The sequence below is a fragment of the Dipodomys merriami genome, unplaced genomic scaffold, assembly GCF_024711535.1.
Source record: "Dipodomys merriami isolate MVZ:Mamm:240054 unplaced genomic scaffold, mDipMer1.0.p SCAF_183, whole genome shotgun sequence".
Taxonomy (NCBI): domain Eukaryota; kingdom Metazoa; phylum Chordata; class Mammalia; order Rodentia; family Heteromyidae; genus Dipodomys; species Dipodomys merriami.
Window position 1 is genome coordinate 1,367,673 of NW_027203193.1, and position 13,005 is coordinate 1,380,677.

Below are 13,005 nucleotides of genomic sequence, written 5' to 3' on the forward strand. Positions count from 1 at the left end.
CTGATGGTGTAATGGCAACATGATGTCACAATTATGATGATGTCAGAAAGGATTTTTTTATATTTCAATAGTATGTCTGATGTCAGTTGTCATTAGTTCCCCATGAGGATATGAATACAAAAAAGTTCTGTGATGTCACAGAGGCCATGTGTATTTTCAAATGTGGTAAGAGGTCATAACAGGTTTGGGATGGCACAATGTGATCCGTAATGTCACAATGGAAATGAGATGTCCCATGGGGTTTTTAAAGTCACAGTGGTGATGAGGTCACTATGGTTTTGTGATGTCACAGTTTGTAATTTCAGAATGATACATCTAATTTCAATTACTCATAATTCAATATGGGGATACCAGTTGATAGAAGAAGCTTTACAGTATGAGGTCATATTATGTGAAAACCCAATGGAACAGTGATTTCACAATGACAACGTGATGTCTCAACATCATGTTATAATAATGTCTTGATGTCACAATTGGTGACAGCATACTGATGAGGAGGTTGCAATAGATTTGAGATGTCCCAAGGGTTTGATGATGTCACAAAGGCATGTGGGATCTCAATTGTTATTAACTCAGCATTAGTATAAGAGTTTGGGAAGGGATTCTGATGTCACCAAAGTACATGTAGTTAAAAAGGTGAAGAACTAACAGGTCTGAGATGCCACAAAATGACACAATGGTTATGATATCCAGCGGTGTGATATCATGATGTTACACTGGATTTTAGATATCTCATGTCATATCTGAAATATGAGGTCGAACACAGATTTTCACCTCACAAAAGGCCTAAGATATCACTATGCCATGTCACAAAAGTTATGAGGACAGGAGAGGTTTGATGTCACAGTGGGTTAGTGATGTAACAAAGGCAATGTGCTGTGACAAAGAGATTTTGATGTGACAAAGGTTATGAGTTCACAATGGTTTCCTGATATCAACCCACATGGCACATTTGAAATAGAATGAAATCCAAGAATAGGCATTCACAACATTACCTTGCTCATGTAACTGTAATCCCTCTGTACACTATACTTACAATAAAAAATGCTCAGAAGAAAAAAAAAGTAAAAATGGAATGGTGTCATTGGGATTTGGTGATGTCACAATGAGATGATGGTGTCATGATGACAATGTGACTTCACAGTCATAATTTTTGCTCAAAGTATTTGTAATGATACAATGCTATGTGTGATCACAATTTTCATTAGTTTGCTATGAAGATATGGGTAAACAAAAGGTCTTTGATGCCACAGAGGTCATGTGTCTTTTAAATGGTGCTGAGTTAACAGTAGCATTGTGATGTCACAATGTGATTGTGAAGGCACAACAGCAATGTGATGTCACAATGGGTTTGTGATGTCACAGTAGTGATGAGTTCACAATGAATTTGTGATGTCACTATTGTCACTATGAGTTTGTAATATTACAATGACATGTCCAATTTCAATTTCTACTAGTTCACAATGAGGAAACAATTTCAAAGAAAGAATCAAGCTCCAAAGAGCATGAGTTTTTAGTCATAACTTGTGTGATATGCTGTCATTAGTATATTTTATGCTTTTAGTAAGCTTAGAATCTGTTTTCAAACTCATAATAATTCAGGTATGACATATCATATCAGAAATTGACTCTGACATCATGACCAATGTGATATCACATTGATAAACATTAAGACCATGGTGTCACATTGTTAACTCACCAATCTGTTAGGACTTCATCACATCTGTGCCAACACAGGTCTTTGGAGTCAACACAGTCCCTTTGTGAACTCATATCTTCATTGTGAATTAATTACAATTGAGATTCGGCATGCCATTGTGACATTTCCAACCAATTGTGACAGCACAAACCTACTATAATAAGAACACATTGTGATCTAATAGCCATTGTGGTAGCACAATCCCTTTTGATTCCACATTTCCATAGTGATATCACTAAACCACTGTGAAATGATAATCCTCTCATACTCAATTCAGGTATGAAATGTGATACCCGAATCCAGTGTGACATCTACATCATGGTGACATCACACTGATAGATATTATGAGCATTTGTCACATTCTGACAACACACACCTGTTAAGACTTCACTTTTGTGACAAGCATGCCTTTGGAGACATCACAGTCCCTTTGTGAGCTCATATACTCATTGTGAGTTAATGACGATTGAGATCACATGTCACATTTTGATATCACCAACCCATTGTAACATCATACAACTCTTGTAAACTCGTCACTAGTGTGGCATCACCAATTGTGATATCACATCATTATTAATTCATCATATTGCAACATCACATTGCCATTGTTATATCACTGTTCCATTGTGTTTTCAAAAACCTAGTGTATCTTCATAGCATTTTAGAAAATTCATGGCCTTTTTTCCTTGTCTTCTTCTGTGAACTCAAACCCTCATCGTGATATAGTAGCAACTAAAATTGGTCATGTGATTATGAGATGTGACTTCATAAAACTATTTGATTTCATCACCAATGTGACATCACAAACCCATTGTGAGCTTTCATTGCCATTTGACATCACTATCACATTGCGACATGCCAAACCTATTAGGACCTCAGCACCTTTGAAAAAACACATGGCCTTTGTGACATCACAGCCCCTTTGTGTAACTATACCCTTATTATGAACTGACAATAGATATCAAACATGCCATTGGTGACATCACCAGTGTGACATAACATTGTCATTATGACAGCAGCAAATACTTTTGACATCACAAAACTACAATGACAAGATAACATTATGAGATCACGTTGTCATTGTGATGTTATAGACAGATTGTGAATGCCTGTTTTTAATCTTAATTTTTTGTCTGTCATGGGGCTTGAACTCTGGGCTTGGGTGCTGTCCGTGCTCTTCAGCTCTAGATGAGCGCTCTATCACTTGAGCCACAGTGCCACTTCTGGTTTTCTAGTGGTTGTATCGGAGATAAATCTCATGGACTTTCCTGCCTGAGCTGGATTTGAGCTGCTATCCTCAGATCTCAGGCCCCTGAGTATCTAGGATTACAGGCATGAGTCACCCATGCCCGGTTTTTTCATTCTATTTCAATTTTGATCTGTGTGTTGATATCAGAAACATAATGTGACCTCATAACCATTGTAACACCATAAATCAGCAGTGACATCATATTGTCATTATGACACCATCAGCTCATTTGTGATATCACCAAACGACAATGGCATCATAGCATTATAAATCACAGTGACATTGTTACATCATAGACGTAAGAGTGTTATGGCCTATTCTGTAAATTCATTCTAGTTCAGAAACTCATTTTGACCATATAACCATTGTTATATCACAATCCTTTGTGACATCACATTGCCATTGTTATATCATTAACCTGCTGTGCCATCACAAACCAGTTCTGCCATTGTCATATGTTAGGTCCTTTGTGAGCCCATAATCTATTTTCAATCTCATATTTCTGGCATGACATGTGATATCATAAATCCCCTGTGACATTGTTTGGACAGATATCATGATCATTATGTCACATAGTGACATCACAAAACTGTTTGAATGGCATCACATTGTGACAACACATACCTTTGGAAACTTTACAGTCCCTTTTTGAACTCATATATTCATTGCCAATTAATGACAATTGAGATCTGCCATGTCACACTGACATCATGAACCCATTGTGACATCACAAACTTATTGTGACCTCATCATGAGAATGGCATCAACAACTAATTGTGGTATCAAAGCATTATTTTGACATGATATTGTGGTATTGCCATTGTGATATCACTGTCCCATTGTGTTTTTACAAACCTCTTATGGCCACATCACATCTTAGAAAATCCATGGCCTTTGAGACTTCAAGCTTTTTCTTTGAACTCGTGTTCTTATGACCTCAACGACAAGGAGACAAACAATCGAGTCACATTTAATATAATAAACCAATTTACACTAGAAAGGGGACTGTGATTACCTTATCCTGGACTGGAAACCCATGTCCAAGAGCAGCCTTGTCCACCAAACCTCAGACCTCCAATGGGCAGCCCTACCGGACTGCAAAGAAACAACCAAAAAATTATGATCTCCAAAGCTCCAAACCTCCATGGGCAAGACTTTTTACTTTTCATTTCCTCCCTCCTTCGCTATAGGCCTGTCCTTCCTTCCTGGTCTTCCCTTTTTCCCTTCCACCCTTTCCTTCTTCAATTTAGGCCTCTCCACTCTCCACAGGCCTGCCCTTCTCCGCCGCAGTGACCACATGCCAACGTTCTGCTCTCCCTCAACTTCCTTTCTTCTCAGGTTTTTCCCTTCCTGCTGTCTCACTACTTTCTTCCATCCGGGTAGCTCCCATTTTTATCTCCCCGTCCAATGCTCTGAAAATACAACCTATATATACGTTGTACACCTCCTCACTCAACCGGGTATCCTGCCTAACAGTTTTCAACCATCACTTTCCAAACTGCCCAATGCTCAATCACTTCTTGAGACCTCCACCTTTGGCGGCATTCCCAACTCTCTCTGACGGGCCAGGACAAGAATTTACAATGATTATTGGCTCCCACGATAATTCTGTCCCCACTGGTTATTACAGTATCCTCATAGTTAATTAGAAGAAATTGAAATTGTATACATCATTGTTATATTACAAACTTGATGAGACATCACCAGCCCATTGTGAGTTCATCACTGTGATGACATCACAAATCCATTGTGATATCACATTGCCATTGTGCTACCATGATCGCATTGTGACATCCCAAACCTATTATGACTTCTGAAGCTTTGAAAGAAACGTGGCCTTTGTGACATCACAGGCCCTGTGTGTACCCATATCCTCATTTTGAGCTAATGACAATTGAGATCAGACATGACATTTTAACATCGCAAAACCTTTGTGACATCATTACCAGTGTAACATCACATGGTCATTATGACAACATCAGCCCACAGTGACATCATAAAACAAAAATGACATCATAGTATTATGACATCACATTGTCATTGTGATGGCACAGATACATTGGAATGCTTATTCTTTGATTTTTTTCTATTTCAAATGTGGCAGGTGGGTTGATATCAGAAATACATTATGACCACATAACCATTATGATATCACAATACTTTGATGACACCTATTGCCATTATGATATCACTAACCCACTGTGTCATCAAAAAACTGTCCCATCCTCATAATTTTTTGACATGCTGCCAGTGTGATCTCTTTGGCCTCTCTGAGTTCATACATTGTTTAAATCATAACACTTCAGGTATAACATGATATCAGAAATCCACTGAGACATCAGGACCACTGTGACATCACACTGCCAGATGTCATGACCACTGAGACACATTGTGACATCACAAACCTGTTAAGAATCATTACACTTGTGCCAACATATGCCTTTGGATACATCATTTTCCCTGAGAACTTATATAATTGTCAATTAGAGATCTGGCATGAGATTGTAACATCATCATCCCATTGTGAAATCACAAACCTATGTGACCTCATCACCTGTATGGTATCACCAACTATTTGTGACTTCAAAACAATACTATCTCATGTAATGGTAACATTACATTGCCAATGGGATATCTCTGTCCCATTGCATTTTCACCAACCTATTATGTCCTCATAATATTTTACAAAATGCATGGCCTTTCTGACTTCTAGCTCCTTATGTGAACTCGTAACTTCATTGTGATATAGTAGAATGAATTTGGACATGTAATGGTGATATTACAAATTCATTTTGATATCATTATCCGAGTGTGACCTTGTCACTATTGTGACATCACAAAACCATTGAGACAAGACATTGCCATAGTGATATCACAATCACCTTGTGACATGCCAAACCTGTTGTGACCTCTTAGCACCTTTGAAAAAGCACATGGTGTTTGTGACATCACAGTTCCTTTGAGTAACCATATCCTCATTGTGAACAAAGGACAACTGACATCAGGCATGCCATTGTACCATTACAAATGCTTTGGGACATCATCTCCAGTCACATTGTTGTAAGGATAACATCAACCCATTGTGACAACCGAAAATGACAATGACATCATAGCATTATGACATCACATTTTCATTGTGAGGTCATAGAGACAATGTGATTGCCTATTCTGTGATTTCATTCTATCTCAAATGTAGCATATAGGTTGATTTTAGAAACCCATTGTGACCACATCACCATTATGACATTACAATCCCTTTGTGAACTCATATTGACATTGTGAAATCATTAATGGAATGTAACATCACAAAACTCTCTTGTCGTCTTAAATTTTGTAACAGGCGACTAACTTGACCTGGGCTGGATGCCCAGAGCTAAATGCAGCCTCAACCATGGACCCTCAGAACTTCAAAGAGCAGCCCAGCCATTTGTTAACTGTTCTGCAAACAACCAATCTCCAAAATAATGATCTCCAAAGCTCCACATTTCAAAGTACAATGCTTTTTCCTTTCTCTTCATCCTCTTTCTCTAAAGACCTGTCCTAACTTTCAGGTCTTTTCATTTTTTCCTTCCACCATTCCCTTCTTCTCTTCAGGCTGCTCTACTCTTGAAAGGCTTGTCCTGCCCTGACCAGGTGGCCAGTTGCCGTCCTTCATCTCCTTCTCTCCCTCAGTTTCCTCTCCTCCCAGGTCTTTACCCACTTGCAGTGTCATCATTTATTTCCTTCCAGGCCTTTCCCCTTTTTCTCTCCCCTTCTGTTTCTCTGAACATGCAGCCTATATAGGCTGTACCCTTCCCCCACTGCAATATGTTTCAAGCATAACATTTTTCAATCATCACTTCCCTAATATCCATGCCCAATTACTTCTTGGCAGCTCACCATGTGGGGCTTGACAATTTATCTCTTTCAGCAGCATGTCCTCCCTCCTCCAGTGGCATGAACTCCCCTCTCTGTTGGTCCAGACCAGGAGGTCATGATGACTATCTGTTCCAGTGGATTATAGGGGCACTGCTGGTTATTACAGTGTCCTCATGGTGAACTAGGAGCAAATGAAATTGGACAAATAATTGTGATATTACAAACTCATGACATAACTAACCCATTGTGACCTCATCACCATTGTGACATCACAAACCCATTGTGACATTGCTGTTTTGACACCAGGATCACTTCGTGACATCCCAAATCTATTCTTACCTCTTATAACCTTTGAAATAATAGATTTGTGACATTACATTCCTTTTGTGTACCCAAATCTCCACTGTAAATTATTGACAATTGAGAATCAGACATGACATTTTAACATCAGAAACATTTTTGAGATCATCACAATTGTGACATCACATTGTCATTGTGACACCATCTGATAATTGTGAAATCTCAAAACTAAAATGATATGAAAGAATTAGAACTTCATATTGTCATCGTGACATCATAGACATGAATACCTTTAATTGTGATTTCATTCTATTTCAAATTTGGCCTGTACATTGATATCATAAACAAACTGTGAAACATAACCATTATGACATTACAATCCATTTGTACATCACATTGCCATTGTGATATCACTAACCCACCATGACATTACAAACCTATCCTTTCATCATAACTTTTGTGACATGCTGCAATTTTGATACCTTAGGCCTTTTGGTCCTCATGATCTGTTGTCGACCTCATTAGATTTCACATATGACATTTGATATCACAAATTCCGAGTGACATCATGACAATGGTGACATCACACTGCTAGATGTCATAACCATTGTGTCAAATTCTGACATCACAAACCTTTTAGGATTTCAATATATTTGTGACAACAAATACTTTTAGAGAAACCACAGTCCCTTTGTAACTCATATACTCATTGTAAGTTAAAGACCATTGAGAACAATCATGTCATTTTGACATGCACAACCCACTGTGACATCACAGTGCCATAGTGATATACTAACACACTGTGACATCACAAGCCTGTTCTGTCCTCATAAGTCTTGTGATGTGCTGTAATTGTGATATGTTAGGCCATTTATGAGCTCATAATCTGTTTTCAAACTTATTTCAGTTATGATATGTGATATCAGAAATCCTCTGTGACATCATGACCATTGTGACATCATACTGACAGACATCATGAATATTGTGTCACACTGTGACATCACAATCCTCCTAGGATTTCATCACATTTGTGACAACACATGCCTTTGGAGAAACCATGGTCCATTTGTGAACTCATATTCTCTGTGATTTCTTGACAAATGAGATCCTTTATGCCATTTTAATATCACCAAACAATTGTGACATCATAGACCTACTGTGACCCCTTACATGTATGGCATCACCAACTAATTGTGAAATCAAAACCTTTTGTGATGTCACAATGTGACACTATGATCATGGCATCTGTCAGTGTGATGTCACAATGGTCATGATGTCACAATGGATTCCTGGTATCTCATGTCATACATGATATATGAGGTTGAAAACAAATTATGAGGGCAAAAATGTCTAAGATATCACAATGTAAGCATGTCACAAAAGTTAGGAGAGGAGAGCTTTGTGATGTCAAATTGTGTTAGTGATATCAGAATGGCACTGTGATGGCACAAAGTGATTATTATGTCAATTATTTTTGTCGGTTGTGGGGCTTGAACTCTAGGCTTGGGCACTGTCCCTCAGCTCTTCAGCTCAAGGCTAGAGCTCTACCACTTGAGCTACAACACCACTTCCGTTTTTTGAGTGGTTTATTGGAGATAAGAGTTTCTCGGACTTTCTTGCCCAGGCTGGCTTTGAACCGTGATCCTCCGATCTCAGCCTCCTGAGTAGGTAGGATTACAGGCATGAGCCATAAGTGCCCAGATCAAAATTGTTATGTAGGCACAAAAATTCCTTTCTGGTAGCAATTCCCATGCCATATTTTGAATACAATGAAATCACGGAATAAGCATTCACAATTTGTCTATGATGTCACAATGAGAATTGTCATAATGCGATTATGTTATTGAGTTTGGTGAGGTCACAATGAGCTGATGCTCTCATAAAGAAAAAGTGATGTCACACACTTGAGGATGCCACAAACACTTTTTGATGTTATAATGGCATGTCTGATCTCAATTGTCATTAGTTAACAACAAGGATTTGGGTACACATAGGGACTGTGATGTTGACAAGGGCATGTGATTTTCCAATGGAGCTAAGAGGTCATAATAGATTTGAGATGTCACAATGGAATCATGAAGTCACAATGACAATCATATCACAATGGGTTTGTGATGTCGTGGTGGTGATGATGTCAAAATGGGTTTGTGATATCACAATGAGTTTGTAATATCACAATCAAATTTCCAATTTCAATTGCTATTAGTTCACAAGGATGATACTGTAATAATCTGCACGGCCCTGATAATCTATAGGGTCTGATAATCAGCGTGGCCCCATCTCTTGGCCAGCTGGAGAGGACAAAGTATGCCACCAAAGAAGATGGTGCATTCTGTAGGAGGGCTTGGGACAGTAATCACCAAGTGTTAAGCTGTTAAGAAGTGATTAGGCTGTCGGAATTTGGGATGTGACAGTTGAAAAATGTTAAGCAGTTGGTGTGGAGAAGGGTTACAGACTTTATATAGGCTGCTTATTCAGAGCAATAGAAGAGAAGAGAAAAAGGGAAAAGTCTTGGAAGGAGGGAAGTTGTGTGATAGCAGAAAGGGAAAGACCTGAGAGGAGAGGAAGTTGAGGGAGAGCAGGAGGTAAAGGATGGCAACTGACCCAGGCAAAGCAGTTCAGGCCTGTGGAGAGAGGAGAGGCCTGAAGAGAAGAAAGAACTGGTAGAAGGGAAAAAGGGAAAGACATTGAAGGAAGTATAGTTCTGCAGTGAAGGATAGACTAAGGGAAGGGGGATAAAATGCTTCCCCTTTGTGTCTCGATGGATTCTCCTGAACAATAGAGGGTCTAATATTTGGAGACCCCCATTGATATAATCCATTTGGATGGCATCAGGCCTTGGCCCCAGGGAAAAATCCCCATAGGTGAGAGTGTCAGCCTTCAGGGTTGAGAATCTACCTCAAGTATTTGTCTCCGGAGGACCAACATGGACAAAAGTAATTTAGGTACCTCTAGGGGTACCTCTGGGCAAGCTTGCCAGCCTGTTTTGGGGACTCCATCTGGAGATCATCTGTGGCTTCCTTGGGAAGCCATCTGGGAACTCCTTGATAGGTCATACAGGGCTTCCTTGGGAAGCCACCTGGAACCTCCTTGAGAGGTCATGTAGGGCTTCCTTGGGAAGCTATCTGGAATCTCATCATGAGTACATCTGCCACTTCCTTGAGAAGCCATCTGAGACCTACCCTGGAGGTCATCAGGGGCCTTCCGGGGCCATCTTGGACTTTCTCCAGAGGTCATCTGGGGCTTATTCAGGAGGCCACCTGAGAACTCTTCAAAAGTAGTCATTGGGGCTGCCTTAAGAAGCAATCTAGCACCACTTATGAGGTCATCTGGAGCTTCTTTAGGAGGTCATCTCGGGTTACCTTGATGAGAAAAATATGACCGTCTTGGACTTCATCTGGGACTTCCTTGAGAAACCATATATGACCTTCTCTGGATGTCATCTGTGGCTTTCTCAACAGGGTTATCTGGAACCTCCTCTGGAGTTCATATGTGGCCTCCTTGAGGGACCATCTGAGATAATTGAGAGGTAGTCTCAGACTCATTGAGAGGACATCTGGGACCTTCTTTGGAGGTCATCTGACACTTCTTGGGAAGCCATTTGGAACCTCCATGAGAGGTCATTTAAGGCCTCCTAGGGAGGACATATGTGACGTCCTCCAGAGGTCATCTGTAACCTCCTCAAGAGGCAATCTGGGATGTTCTGTCTGTCATCTCGGACCTTCTGTAGAGTTCAATATTGAAAGGTGTGGGACATGTGGATTAAGTGTCTGTGGGTATTGGTCTCTGTGTGTATGCTGATAGTTCTATCATTGTCCTGTATGCACTTCTGTTTAGTCCTTTCCTCAGGATGGGAAAACAAGGCCTAAAGTTGTCATATCCAAAAAATTCTCCCCCAGGTTTATAGAGTCCCTCAGAGGAAGATGCACTGATGTACTCTCTTTCCTATTCTTTGCCATCAGCACCTCTAATGTTAAGTCCTCCCATACCAAAAGTGGTTATTTGTACCAGCCTGAGGTTGTACAATGTGGTATGTTAGCCTTCTTACCCTTGAGACAGGACTATGGAGGAGATGGTAAGAAGGCCACCGTTCTAATATATGTTCCCTTCACCACTAGTGACCTGTATAACTGGAAACAGAAAAATCCATCCTTTTCAGAAAAAAAAACCAGGGGCTCATTACCTCATTAGCGACAGCAATTTTCACAAACAAGCACATCTGGGATAAGTGTCAGCAAATTTTACAGGTGCTTTTCACCTGGTAGAAAAGGGAGTGAATCCTGCTCGGTGACTTGAAGGTGGTCCTTGGACCAGACATTAAGCCTACTATTGAACAAGACCAATTGGAGCAAGTCTTTACCCAGATTTACCCAAGCTGAGACTAACAGTGATCCAGGTATGGAAATGCTTACCAATTATTGCCAGGTTCGGTTAGCAGGAATACCGCAGTAGCTAGAAAGCCAAGTCATCAATCTAAAGTGAGTGAGATGATACAGTTCCCCAGTGAGTACCTTAATGCTTTTCTGGAACATTTCCCAGAAGCCTATAGGAGCTATAAGCCTATAGATCTTGAAGCCCTGAGGAATCAAAGATCCCTAAATATGGCCTTTGTTCCCCAGTCAGCCCCAGATATTAGAAGAAACCTTCAAAATTTAGAAGGTTTTGAGGGAAAGGTGTATTTTAAGTTGGAAGTGGTTGCCCACTGGGTGTTTGATAACAGAGATACCCTGGAAAAAGAGTTTAATAAGGGGGTTTGAGTTTTGGTAGGTGCACCAGAATAGGGATGAAGAACTCCTTGGCAAAGACAGTACAATTCAGTTGCAACTGGCAGTAGGGAACCTCTAGAACTAGATCAGTGTGATTATTGCAAGCAAAATGGACATTGGGAAAAGGAATGTTCAAGGAGGAGAAAGATAGAAAATGACAGGTTAAGTAATCACATTAACCATCTGGAAAATGTGTTCATATCTCTGAGAAATATGCAAAGGAGCATGGGACTCCGAATTCCAACTGTGTTCAACTTAAAAAGCAGCCTTCTGAACTTAAGAAGAAATGTGACAAAGAAAATATTCACACACTTCTATCTCAAAAAACAGGCTTATAAAAGACTGAATCACCAATATGTGCCAGTCAAAAACCCACCAAGAGATTAAAAGCACATAGAAGAGCACACTGGAGAAAAGAGTCAAAATTATTTGATGTGAAGAAAAGATTTGAAGATATAAATTAGATACCTGCGAGAGTCAAAAATGAGAAGAAAATCCTCAAAAGGAACCTAGAAAACACTCAGAATCAAATGAAATTCAAGTACAGTAGCCTCGGTGAGCTTGAGGCAAATTAGGGGATCACAGATCAGAGGCTGAAAGAAGCACAGGACACCAATGCTGCCATCCTTGCTAACCACAAATGAGACCAAGAAGAGATTCTGATGCTGCATTAAGAAATCATGGCCATGAAAAAGGAGCTGGATCTGATATAAGAATGTATTAGGCTGAAGTACATGTCGATTATAAGCTTTGAAGAGTGTCACGAGAAATTCAAAGCATTAGAGAAAGAAGGAACGAGTAGTTAGCAGAGAAGACGGGGAAGTGCTGTATCATAGAAGATGAGGCCAAGAAAGGTAAACAGGAAAATATCAGGCTCAAGAAAGAGATTGTTACTCTTCAGAAACTGTTAAAGGACCACATGCTCTGATAGGGAATGCTGGGTAAAGGGAAAGAGCTTTAGGAAGAAAAACAGAAGAGCTAAACAAACAGTTGAACGATCTATCACAAAAATACACTGAAGTGGAAAACTAGAAAGAGAAACTACTAGAGTAAAAGCCCCAAAACAGTGCTGAGATCTTCACCATAAATGTAATGCAGAAGCATCGTGTCCCAATGGAACAGGTGGAGGTGGG